Source organism: Aotus nancymaae, unplaced genomic scaffold (assembly GCF_030222135.1).
Source record: "Aotus nancymaae isolate 86718 unplaced genomic scaffold, 86718_ANA_hifiasm-v0.15.2.pri h1tg000016l, whole genome shotgun sequence".
NCBI classification, from domain to species: Eukaryota; Metazoa; Chordata; class Mammalia; order Primates; family Aotidae; genus Aotus; species Aotus nancymaae.
Genome location: NW_026988428.1, coordinates 63,552,405 through 63,563,026, shown reverse-complemented (window position 1 = coordinate 63,563,026; position 10,622 = coordinate 63,552,405). Strand labels below are relative to the sequence as shown.

At 42.6% G+C, this 10,622-nt stretch overlaps 1 long non-coding RNA gene across 1 annotated transcript; it reads right to left on the bottom strand.

Moving 5' to 3' along the window:
* Positions 1-451: 451 nt before the first annotated feature.
* On the bottom strand, positions 452-10,152 carry LOC135275411 (uncharacterized). The gene is made up of 3 exons (XR_010343027.1): positions 9,001-10,152; positions 7,876-8,071; positions 452-966 (listed from the first exon to the last, which is right to left on the bottom strand). It is a non-coding gene; the product is annotated as an uncharacterized LOC135275411 (long non-coding RNA).
* Between the last annotated feature and the right edge of the window lie 470 nt (positions 10,153-10,622).

Here is a 10,622-nt window from a genome sequence, read left to right as displayed (position 1 = left end):
GAAATTATATGTTTTGCAACATTTAAATTTGTGATGTCAAATTTTAGACGTCAACTTAAAAATATAAGCCGGGCACGGTGGCTCACGCCTATAATCCCAGCACTTTGGGAGGCCGAGGCGAGTGGATCACGAGGTCAAGAGATCGAGACCATCCTGGTCAACACAGTGAAACCCCATCTCTACTAAAAATACAAAAAAATTAGCTGGGCATGGTGGCGCGTGCCTGTAGTCCCAGCTACTTGGGAGGCTAAGGCAGGAGAATTGCTTGAACCCAGGAGGCGGAGGTTGCAGTGAGCCGAGATCGTGCCATTGCACTCCAGCCTGGGTAACAAGAGTGAAACTCCGTCTCAATAAGAAAAAAAAAAAAAAAAAAAAAAAAAAATATATATATATATATATATATATATATATATATATATGGGGCACATATAAAATATTTTCTTTTGATATACACTTTAATATTTAAAAATTAATTTTATAAATGGTGATTCTTTGAATTCTCATGTTAACTCTTTAAAATTTTATTTCCTTTAGGGGAAATATATTACGAACCACAAAACTTCATCTTAAAACATAGAGATGCTGTAGAAATGGATGACATTTACTTAGCTCTCTTTCTTTCCCATTGTGACCACAAAAATGTCAACAAACAGACAAGAGACCTATACAAATGTCTATGATAAGCAGTCGACTTATCACTCACCTCCAGTGTCATGAAGAGAAAAGAACTGAGGCAGAGTGCACTGATGGGGCAATCCATTCTCTCCAACTCTGGCAACTCTAACAGTTTCCTTAGTCAGATTTATAGTTGCCACAAATATTCTCGGAAAGTTGGAAATGGAAGGAAGAGGCTGGTAGGTCTTATTTCAGTTCAATACTGGGCTCGTGTCTCTGGTTCCCATTGATTCAGTTACTTCACAAGTCAGAAGAGGCAGAGAGTAACTAATAGATGCAACTGGCTGCTGTCTGGTGGTGGAAAGAAAAATCCTGAAGGTTATCATTCAAGATCCTACAGGACATTAACCATTTTTGTATCCAACCCAGCAATCTTACTAACATTCCTTTGTTAAATTGCCTAGAAACACCCATGCTTCTCAAATGCACTTTGAACTGATTTTGATACTTTACAGATTCTTTCATTAATTAATAAGTTGTAGAAAATCTTTGACATGTATTCACTTTATATTTGCATGAGTAATGACTCTAGCATTTTGAAAATTATATTTTAATATGACTTTTACAGAACTAAAATGCTGCCACTTAAAATGATACCTGAGCACTTACTCATTGATTAGTCCAGCCTTATGATGACATGAATCTCCCTGTCACCAGCACACTAATGCAGTTGGCAACTGACTAAACTTCAGGCAGCGGAGAATGTTTAGCTGCTTGCTGCTTTTTGAAAAATAAATAAAGGGCTTCAGAATATGCCACCCCAAAATATGCTGTTTTGGCATAGTCATTTGAGCTGAAGGCACAGGAGAAACAGCTGAGGCAGGAAAAGCTCTCTGATTCTGTCTTTCTACCTAAAAACAGGTACAATTTTCCATGAGAATCGTGCCTTCTGTGTATGAGGAATAGAACATTCTTATCACCGCAGAAAGGGAATTGACACTGGAATAGATCTATGTCAACGGTCCTACTAAAATAACCTTTAACTTCCACTGGTTTACCCCTTTATATTTCCTAGTCACTGTCCCACAATTTAGTGCCATTATACCAAGCCCCTTTGTTTTGCCACATCTCCATAATTTATAATTCTTTGTGTAAAAAGGTACATCATAGTTCCTTGGTATCTGCAGGGTATTGGTACTATTGCCACCCGTCATATATACAAAAATCTGAGGATACTCAAGTCTCTTATATAAAATGGCATAGTGTTAGCATATAAGCTATGTACATCCTCCCATATAGTTTTTTTTTAATTTAATTAATTTTTTTTTTTTGAGACAGAGTTTCGCTCTTGTTACCTAGGCTGGAGTGCAATGGCGCAATCTCGGCTCACTGCAACCTCCGCCTCCTGGGTTCAAGCAATTCTCCTGCCTTAGCCTCCCAAGTAGCTGGGACTACAGGCGTGCACCACCATAACCAGTTAATTTTTTGTATTGTTAGTAGAGACAGGGTTTCACCATGTAGACCAGGATGGTCTCGATCTCTTGACCTCGTGATCCACTCGCCTCGGCCTCCCAAAGTGCTGGGATTATAGGCATGAGCCACCGCGCCCAGCCCAATATTTTTTTATTTTATTTTATTTCTTGAGAAAGATTTGCTCTGTCACTCAGGCTGGAGTGCAGTGGTGTGATCTTGGCTCACTGCAACTTCTGCCTCCTGGATTCAAGCGATTCTTGTGCCTCAGCCCGTAGCTAGGATTACAGGCATGCACCACCACACCTAGCTAATTTTTATATTTTTAGTAGAGACAAGGTTTTGCCAGTTGGCCAGGCTGGTCTTGAACTCCTGGCCCTAAGCAATCCACTTGCTTTGGCCTCCCAAAGTGCTGGGATTATAGGCATGAGTCACTGTACCTGGCCCTCCTGTATACTTCAAATCATCACTTATACCTAATACAATGTAAACGCTGTGTAAGTTGCTGTTATACTAAATTGGAGTTTTATACATTTGTATTTTTTATTTATTTCTAAATATTTTTCATCTGAGGTTTGCTTAATCTATGGATGTGGAACCTGCAGATATGGAGGGCCAACTGCCTCTTTGGGACTTTTTTTTTTTTTTTTCTTGAGATAGTCTCTCTCTGCCACCCAGGCTGGAATGTAGTGAATGGTATGCTGACAATTCTGAAGGCATTTCTATTTTTATTCCACCAATAATTTTAAAGCTAGCCGGTTAAGTTACACTTTAAGTCACATGAACTTGAAAATTGCTTAGACTTATTTACTTAATTTCTAAGTGCTCTTTTACTTTTAAGCCAATTTGATAGACACAACATATAACAAGTATACCTACAAACAAACACATCTAGACATGTATATACACACTATACACACACATCAACGAAGATCCAATACCTTGTCACCTTAGCCATAAGATAGCAGTACAAGCTTTTGGTTTTGCTTCAACCTAATAGATAATACAAGGAAGGCTGTGAATCAAAATTTCAGATAAAGCAGTCTCCACAGCAGTTTGATATTTAAAGGCTAGGCCTCCCAGCCTCCCCAGACTTCAAGAAGCTCTGGGGCCAAACAGTACCAAAGGAGGGCATCACACATTAAACCAGCCACACCCCTGCCCTTAGAACAGCAGCACAGAAGCCTGGACAAATGCAATGCCATTCCACTTTCCAATTAGACAGTAAATTTCAGATTCTAAACAATTTTGGGGCCAAGCAGCATTGCAACTGTGAGAGAAAATTCTTTTTTTTTTTTTTTAAGGACAGAGTTTGGCTCTGTCACCCAGGCTGGAGTGCAGTAGCACCTGATCTCGGCTCACTGCAACCTCCACCTCGTGGGCTTGAACAATTATTTTGCCTCAGCCTCCTGAGTAGCTGGGACTACAGGCATGCACCGCCACGCCTGGGTAATTTTTTTTGTATTTTTCGTAGAGACAGGGTTTCACCATGTTGGTCAGGTTGGTCTCGAACTCCAGACCTCAAAGGATCCACATGCCTCGGCCTCCCAAAGTGCTGGGATTACAGGTGTGAGCCACCGTGCCCGGTCTGCGAGAGAAAATTCTAAGAAGGGTTTAATACTAGACCTCAGAACCTCTGCCAAGAGCGTCCTGTTTGGAGAGTTTAAGTTTCGCAGAACCCAGGGAGCATTCTCCTGTGGGGTCCAATCTTAGAGTTCCAGACGTCTCTGGCCTAAGGTGGGCGCACCAAATGCAAGTTTCCCCTCCAAAACATACTATGAGATTTATAAGAATAGCCATGGACTGTAATGAGAACTGGATGCCTGGTGAGCCTTTTGTCTGTTAGCCAGTAGGGTATCACAAGGAAGAATTTAGCATATGAAAAGAAGGTTTAAATTGCCTGAAACAAGTGCCAGTTTGCTCTGCACTGTGCAGCACATAGAGATCAGGGACTATGCACCGAAAAAATTAAAAACAAAAATGTCCTAGGCGGGGCGCACTTCGGGAGGCCAAGGCAGGCGGTTCACCTGAGGTCAGGAGTTCGAGACCAGCCTGACCAACATGGAGAAACTCCATCTCTACTAAAAATACAAAATTAGCCAGGTGTGGTGGTGCATGCCTGTAGTCCCAGCTACTCGGGAGGCTGAGGCAGAAGAATCTGGGAGGTGGACGTTTCGATGAGTCGAGATTGCCATTGTACTCCAGCCTGGGCCACAAGAGCAAAACTGTCTCAAAAAAAAAAAAAAAAGGGTAAGCTGGGCGCGGTGGCCCACGCCTATAATCCCAGCACTTTGGGAGGCCGAGGCGGGTGGATCACGAGGTCAAGAGATCGAGACCATCCTGGTCAACACGGTGAAACCCCGTCTCTACTAAAAATACAAAAATTAGCCGGGCATGGTGGCACGTGTCTGTAGTCCCAGCTACTAGGGAGGCTGAGGCAGGAGAATTGCTTGAACCCAGGAGGCAGAGGTTGTGGTGAGCCGAGATCGCGCCACTGCATTCCAGCCTGGGTAACAGGCTAAACCAAACCAAACCAAACAAAACAAAAAAAAAACAGGAGGGCGGATTGTCAGAGCTCAGGATTTTGAGACCAGTCTGGGCAACACGGTGAAACCCCGTCTCTTCTAAATTAGCTGGGTATGGCAGCGTGTAGCTGTAGTCCCAGCTACACGGGAGGCAGGAGGCTGAGGTAGAAGAATCACTTGGGAGGTGGAGGTTGCAATGAGCCAAGATTGTGCCACTGCACCCCAGCCTGGGTGACAGAGCGAGACTCGGTCTCCAAAAAAACCCCAAAAAACAAAAAAACAAAAAAAATTGGGCAGGGTGTGGTGGCAGGTGCCTATAATCCCAGCTACTTGGGAAACTGAGGCATGAGAATTGCTTGAACCTGAGAGGTTTAGGCAGCAGTGAGCTGACATCATTCTACTGCACTCCAGCCTGGGTGACAGAGTAGACTGTGTCTCAAAAAGAATATAATAAAAATTAAAATAAATAAATAAAACAAGAAAGAAAAGAAAGAAGTCTGACACGCCTCTCACTGGGTGAAAATCAAGGTGGCAGCAGGGCTGTGTTCTTTTCTGGAAGCTCTGGGGAGGATCCATTTCCTTGCTTTTTCTGGCTTCTGAAGGCTTCCCACATTACATGGCGTGTGGCTCCCTTCCAGTGTCAAAGACAGCAATGACAGGTTAAATACTTCTCACATCATTCAACCTGTCTTTCTTGCCTCCTTCGACGCTTGTGATTCCACTGGGTTTGCCCAGGTAATCCATGATAATCTCCCTATTTTATAAGGTCAACTGATTAACAACCTTTATTCCAATTGCAACTTTAATTTCTTTTTGCCATGGAGCATAACATATTCACAGGTTTCACAGACGGGGGACATCCTTGGTGTGGGGCATTATTCTGCTTACTACAGTTTATCAGTAGACAAGAGAGAAAACAGAGAATTTAGGGAAATAATATATACATCTCTATTTTCTGCTGAGACATCTCCACAGTGTCTTTATAGACTGATAACTAGAGCTATTTCTCTAGTTAACAACGGCAGAGTGGGCCTTCTATTGCAGGTATTTACCATGGCAAATGCCAAGCTTCTTTGTGCAAACATTTATGTATGTGCTAAGCATTTTAAACAGATCTTTTGCAGCACTCTATTTTCACACTGTGAAGGATGTAATGTAGTTATGAGCTTTGAAGTTGGACAGACCTGAATTTAAATTCTGACTCCGTTACTTATTACCCCTATGAACCTTGAGCAACTTAACTAATCTTCTAGAGCTTTAATTTCCTCATCTGTAAATTAGGGATTAAAAACAGCTAGCAGAAAAGGTTATTGAGTGAGTTGAATGCAATAATGTATGTGAAGCCATGAGCAGAGGCTCTAAGTATATTCTGAATTGTTTTTCCTGTAGACTTTTTCCCAGGTACCTGGCTCTCTTGCCCTAGGACACACAACCCCATAGGGTATAAACCTAGTGCTTGGTCCCCCATGGTTTTGCTCCCTAAATCCTGAAACAGGAGACTAGAAGACACATTTTAAGCCTGAAAGAGGTAAATTTAGTATACAAGGAAGGGAATACTCTTTTTCTTTCTTTCTTTCTTTTTTTTTTTTTTGAGATGAAGTCTCACTCTGTCACCCAGGCTGGAGTGCAATGGCACAATCTAGGCTCATTGCAACCTCTGCTTCCTGAGTTCAAGAGATTTTTCTGTCTCAGCCTCCCAGGTAGCTGGGATTACAGGCATGCGCCACCACACCCAGCTAATTTTTTTTGTATTTTTGTAGAGACGGGGTTTCACCATGTTAGGCACGCTGGTCTCGAACTCTTTACCTCAAGTGATCCACCTGCCTCGGCCTCCCAAAGTGCTTGGATTACAGGCATGAGCCACCCTGCTCAGCCGGGAATACTCTTTTTCATATAAAATAATAGTAAGTTCATGAACTAAACTAATTAATGCATAACTCAACTAAATTGTGAGTTAATAAGGTTGTGATGTAAGCTGAATAAAACATAAAGGGTAATTTAGTCATATTTGGTGATGACAAAAATATATTAGTTACTAAGGAAAATTAATAATAGCTTGTGCTATGCATCAGGTCCCATGTGAAGTGCTTTATAAACATCTCACTTATTTACACCAACTACCAACTGTTAGCCCTGTTTTACTGAAAGCAAACCAAAGTTAAGGGAAGGTGCATAATTTGAAATCATAATAACTGTCTAAACTGATGAAGCGTATGTCATTGTTAGTCTTATGCTCCTTAAGGATGTGGCGGTACATCTATATCTTTTGTGGGCAATGATGATTGGACTATTGGGCTGACCAATTAGTATGTTAATTTTAAACTTCTGCTTGAAGAAAGGAACTATGGAAGGTATTAGTAGCAAGGGATGAGAGGTATCTTTATATCTTTTAATTTCATATTCTTTTCTATGAGAGAAGGGCAAGAATCTAGGAAATTAATTCAGTTAACTAATATTTATTGGACATCTGCTGTTTGCTAGGGATTATGAAATATCTCTCTTCTACATTTATCATTTAGACTTCATAGACTTCAATTTTCTTCACTGAAAATTGAGGGGCTTAGGTTTTTTTTTTTTAGATGGAGTTTTGCTCTTGTTGCTCAGGCTGGAGTACAATGGCACAATCTCGGCTCACCGCAACCTCCACCTCCTGGGTTCAAGCGATTCTCCTGCCTCAGCCTCCCAAGTAGCTAGGATTATAGGCATGTGCCACCATGCCTGGCTAATTTAGTAAAGACAGGGTTTCTCTATGTTGGTCGGGTTGGTCTCAAACTCCCAACCTCAGGTGATCCACCTGCCTCGGTCTCCCAAAGTGTTGGGATTACAGGTGTGAGCCACCGTGCCCCACCTGAGGGGCTTAGTTTTAAAGTTCTTTTTTTTTTTTTTTGCCTTTTTGCTTTAAATATCTAAGATCCCATAAATCCACTCAATCTTCATTTTCTCCCAACTAGACCTGAAAGTGGCATGCAGAATTAGAGTGAGATATGGGTGGGATGTGTATGGTGGTTCACAAGCCACAGCTGATGGTGGGCAGAGTAAGGTCATGATTTTCTTTTTTTTCTATGTCTTCCTATTCATATTTGCACAAAAACATGGTCACACATTCTTACGTGATGATTTGTAGTTAGACACATGCCAATGATGCTAACACTTTTGGGTAAAGGACATCTCTTCCTTCACAATTTATTGCAGAATGCTGGGTTTACAGAAGCTTGAGGAATGCTTAAGCAATGTTCAGTTGATATGAGGAGTTTTATTAGCTTACCTTCTAGTCTGTTTTCTTTAGTTGCTGCCAAACATCCTTTAAAATCAGGATCCTTCCTTATTTAGAGAAGTTTGCAGGAGGGCTTCAATTTCTATACACCAGATTAAATGCTTTTCCTTCTCACCTGTTTAGGTTAATGGCCCTCAGTGTTATGCAGAGTAAAGAAATTATGTAGCCTCCATGCAGAAGAACCATACTGTTTGAAAAAGAAAAGACTAATTCCAGCAGAGTCATTAAATGAAAATGAGAAAGTTTAGAAAAATAAAAAATAAAAAAAAGTCAGTTGAGTGTTCTCTGGGAACACAAATTGTTTTGCTGTTTAGACCGAGATAAGCGCTTCAATGCCTGCTCTCAAGCTGATTTAGTCTATGAAAATGATTTTCTTATGAAGGTTTTCCTATATCATTATTTTGCTGTTGATAAATTTTTTTTATACTAAATCTTTTTTGGTGGAAACTGTTTAGACCTATGACCTTAGAATACTGGCCTGACTTGGAGAAAAATGAACTTGAAAAGAATACTGTGGCAAATGGAACACACACCTTTACATATAAAAGTTAAACTACCGGCCCATAGTCAATATAGCATGCCCCATGACAGATTCTTCTCAGGATAAATTTACAACAGGCACGCAACAAAATATTTATCGCTTATTCCCTAACATTATCGAGTAGCTGTAGGAGCCGGTGACCCAGTAAGCACAAAAAAAAAATCTTCAGCGGTAGAATGTTAACTATACGCAGTAGTAGTAATTCTGCTCCATTTGTAAGGAGGCTGAAATGCAATATGGTCATGTACCTACCCTCCTGGTATGCAAGTTTCATAGGCTATTGAAAAACAAGTGCATACCTTCTGGTATCTGCATTCCTTATTCTTGGAATAGCTTAGAAACCTTCTTTAGACACTTAACAGTGATCATTCTCCCAGGGAAACCAAGGAAGCACGAGTCATGTTTCTTGACATTAATGTTGCATAATCTGAAAAATCTATAGATGCTTTTTTTCATTGGTGCTAGAAAATTCCGCTTAGGCTCAACATCCATTTCTAAATTTCTGCAAGAAAGCTTTAACTCCTTTGACATGCCAAAAATCCAGGTGTGAATTAAACAACTAATGCTTTATTTACCTCGTTTGCACCACTAGTTCTCCCAGTCGGAATCTTTTCAATTCATCCTCAGCCAATGCCTGTCATCACACGGCCTGGCAACACACCCTTTCACCTCCTCAAACCCCGTGTCTTCGCTCTTCCAGTCCTTTGGCTGCCCTCCGGTTTCTTCCCGCACGTACTTGTCTGACTAGTTCCTAGAAGCCTGGCAGAGATCGTTCTCCGATTTAAATCTGGCTGCCACAAATTAAGAGCTTGAAGTCCAAGTATTCCTCTCTCAAAGCAAAATCGAAATGGATATAATTTATAAGCAAAGATAATACTTTTTTTTTTCCTCTAAAAACAAACCATGCATGGGCTTTTAAAGGAGAGAAAAAGAGTGGATTGACAAGAGAAAATAACGGCTGGGACAGAGGTTAGGAAAAGACTGATAGCAAGAGAAGAAGCATCAATCCCAGTTGTTAATCCACGAGGCATCCTCCAGCCCTTCTGTAAAGGTTAATGAAGGCAGTAAGGCAGTTTTGTTTTGTGCACTGATGCAATCCAGGCTTCCATGGTTTAGCACATAGTAGGCGCTCTATAAATACTTATTGAATGTTGAAGGACTGAGAGAATAATTAAAAACCGGTAAACTGATATCATAAATACAATGACAAAGGCTCCCCTATCAAATGTTTAGTGTTCCCAGAAACAGCCCCATTGTTCTACATCTCTTTATACTCTGGCCTTTTCCCGTTTTTGTCATTCGAACTCTTATGTATATATTTAAATCGAAGCACACACAAATTCCTGAAATGACAAACTTAAATGCTATCCAAAGGAAGTTATATTAGGTTGCTGCTTTGAAAATGAAGTCAACTCCTAATGGGTTCGCTGTTTCTGTAGCATTCTTTCCCGCCTTCTTGGAGTTGAGGTGAGGGATTAAACAATCAACCTTCTCTCTCCTTTCTCTCATTCTCGAAGTTTTCCTTTCCTGTGCTTCATTTCCTTTCCCAGTCTATCGCTTCTCTAGGGTTGTTGCTTTGCTCTTCCTCCCTCTCTGCCTGTTGCTGCCTTTGATCCTTTCTTTCTACCCCTTATTCGCAGCAGCTCCAGAAAATACCTTCTTTCTCCCCTTCTCACGTCACTTCCCTCCCTTCTCCCGCCTCCCTCTCTTCTCCGAGAGGTGCGTTCCCCACTAGAGGCCAGCACTTTCTTAGTTTCGTCCCTCCAACCGGCGAGCAGAACTCGGAGAGAAAGAAGGGGGAAAAAAGAGGAGAAAGAGAGCGAGAGAAGAAAAAACCCCGGGGCCTGGAGCGCAGAGGCCCGGGAGCTGCGTCGCCATGGCAACGGGCGCCGGCAGGAAACGAGGGACGCGCGGGAGGGAGGGGGCGGAGGGCGCCGAGGGGAGGCGGAGGGACGGGGGAGGGGTCCGGCTGCCCCGGAAGCACCTCCCCGCAGCCCCCTCCTCTAGCCCGGCCCGCAGCCCCCGGCCTGCGGCCCCCACCTTCTCGGCCAGGCAGGAAGTGACAGGCCCGGAGCGAACCCCGGAGGTCTGGCTGAGCCGCGGCCGGGCCCGCACCCGGAGCGGCGGGAGGGGCGGGGAGCGGCGGCCGCGCCGGGCACCTCCCACCCCGCCCTCGGCGCCCCCGCCCCTCCAGGAA